This window comes from Clupea harengus, chromosome 1 (genome assembly GCF_900700415.2).
Source record: "Clupea harengus chromosome 1, Ch_v2.0.2, whole genome shotgun sequence".
Lineage (NCBI taxonomy): Eukaryota > Metazoa > Chordata > Actinopteri > Clupeiformes > Clupeidae > Clupea > Clupea harengus.
Window position 1 is genome coordinate 6903226 of NC_045152.1, and position 2500 is coordinate 6905725.

At 49.2% G+C, this 2500-nt stretch overlaps 1 protein-coding gene across 2 annotated transcripts in view; it reads right to left on the reverse strand.

The window, feature by feature from the left end:
- grin2aa (glutamate receptor, ionotropic, N-methyl D-aspartate 2A, a) overlaps positions 1-2500 on the reverse strand; it is a 123518-nt gene that overhangs the window by 40134 nt on the left and 80884 nt on the right. The window lies entirely within an intron of this gene.

Consider the following 2500-nt stretch of genomic DNA (forward strand, 5'->3'; position numbering starts at 1 on the left):
CACCACTAAGCCGAGGTCAATAAAAGTTCACTTCGACTTTAGTCAGAGATGCTCATGGAGGCTTCATTGTTTAAAGTGCGCCCCGTTCAGCTAAGGAAGTTTACTTTCACGGATACAGCAAACATGGACGCTGTGCTGTAATGAAGGGCTGTCGCCTTAAAGGGCTGCAGCCTTCTGAGACCTCATTTGGAAGAGCTTCCTTGTGACTTATGGATGCATGACGCAAGCGCGGGACGAGGCGGGGGGGAGAGAGAGCGTCCAGTCCGGGGTGGGTCCAGATCAGTGAAAGGCAAAAGAAAAGAGAAAACCGCCACACGAGGGAAATCACACACTGGGCCATATACTATTGTCCGTTTTTTTGCTTGTTTGTTTTTTTTAACCCCCAGCAGAAATATAGAGGTGGAAAGGGAACATTTTCACCTTTTCGTCTTTATTTAGGCACTTCGCCGAGGTGATGTATGTAGCGTCCACTCCCATGTAAGCGGAGCGGACTTCTGCGATATGCTTTACGGCGTGCTGACCGCAGCAGTCTTGTCCACGTCCTCACCGATGCCGGCGCCGGGGCCTCCACTCTCTCAGAGTGGCGTCAGGGACTCTTTGGTGCATCCGCGCACTAAATCACCTCCCGGCTTTTGGTCTTGCTCACTGTGGCCGCTCACGCTGATGAATTGGCTTTGTCAGATTAATATCAACATAGTGCGGTGCCAAAGTGCATTACACTCCTATTATGCTCCCCAGAACAATACATCTGTCATGGCCTCCAGTCTCTGCCTACCATCAACCCCCCCCCCCCCCATCCTCTCACACACACACACACTCACATACACAGACAGACACACACACACACACACACACACACACACACACACACACATCCACAGTCCGTCCCATTCCCACCCCAACATGTCTTACCTAGAGGAAGGACAGAGGGATGGAAGGTAGAGAGAGAGAGAAAGAGAGAGAGAGAGAGAGGCGCTCCAGCCATGCAGATGTGGGGGCGAGAGTTGGCAGCGTTCATTCTTGTTTTTGTCTTTTTACGCCTTTCCATTTAGAACAGGTGCCAATATGTCCGACAAAAATCGAGCCCTTGTTAAATGATTGCCCGAAGGGAGTGTTTTTCAGACGGCTGTGCATATTGTTTCTCTGGTGCAGGAAGTGGGGGTTTTACCCCCCTAGTCTGTGAGCAGAAATCAGGGAATGAATAATGCTGTTTGTTCTTTTTTTGCCATGTCATCGTGGTACATCCATTTAAAGAAGCTCTCTTAGGCACTAAGATCCCTGCGAAATGAGATTAGCCCTGTGGAAAATCAATCTCACCAATGTTTGAAAACAGCATTAGCAAAATTTGGGAACGATCTCAATTGTCTGCCTCCGAAATTGTGTCCAGGGGGTGAAAGCACAATGAAACCTTCTCATTCGCCTCATCGGTTAAAATGGCACCCAGCTTGGTTCTGTCTCCTTTTTTCCCCTCCATCTCCCCCCCCCCCCCCCCCATCCCCTCCTCCCCCTCCTCCTCCCCCACCCCCCAACTCCTCTGCTTTAATCAACATCAACAGGCAGCGAGTTGACATGGAATTAATTAATGTAATCACTTTCATGTGAATTCAATTTGGCATCCCGGCAGCTTGATCTTTGCTGCTGTCAGCTTGCTGACGACAGAGGAAAGGGAGTGTAAGATTTGTTACTGGCCAGTGGGCAAGATGGAGATGCGGGGAAGAGAGAAGGAAGAGGGGGAGAGAGAGAGAGAGAGAGAGAGGAGCGAGCGGAGGTGAAGAGCTATTTTTAACCAGTGCTGCGACCCCCAACGTTAAGCTCACTGCCACAAAGGACCCTGTCAACCCACATAGCCCCCTTTTAGAGGAGTGGAACAGAAGGATCCTTGACTGCCTACGACCCTCTTTGAGGTAAGCGTCCAGGGACGTACGGGCACGGGTCCATCTGATCCGCTGTGCTCCAGCTACTTCTGTTAAACTAGGAGTGACTTCACAGCACAGCCATTTCAAAATGACAGTCAGGTGAAATAAGATGAATCCCCCCCACCCCCCAAAAAAACATAGCCTGCCACTCACTTGTTTCAATCTACATGCCTCCTACAGAGTGTCTGCATACAGAGGAACAGACAATAATTAATATATATCTGCTGGTGTTCCAGTTGGAAATTGCCCCATCCAAAATGGTGACAACACTGGCTGACTCTGTCAGAGAGAAATACAAATAAAAAAGACCTAATTTAATGGTGCAAACTGTTGACAAAGATATTGCAGAATGAAGGCAGCCTCCTGAAAAACACAAACTGCTCACAGGGGTACTCTCCGGAGTCATCTTAAGTCAGCTCTTTGTTCCAGCCCACAATGCACCTGTGAAAGAACCCAGCAGAACAAAACACCATCTAATGAACCCAAAATGAGATATTATGATGAACCACCGGTTCTGCAAATTCACGGGCAAACAAGCAGAAGTCGGCACTTCCAAAGGCACAGCATCGGTCCCAGGGGGTCCT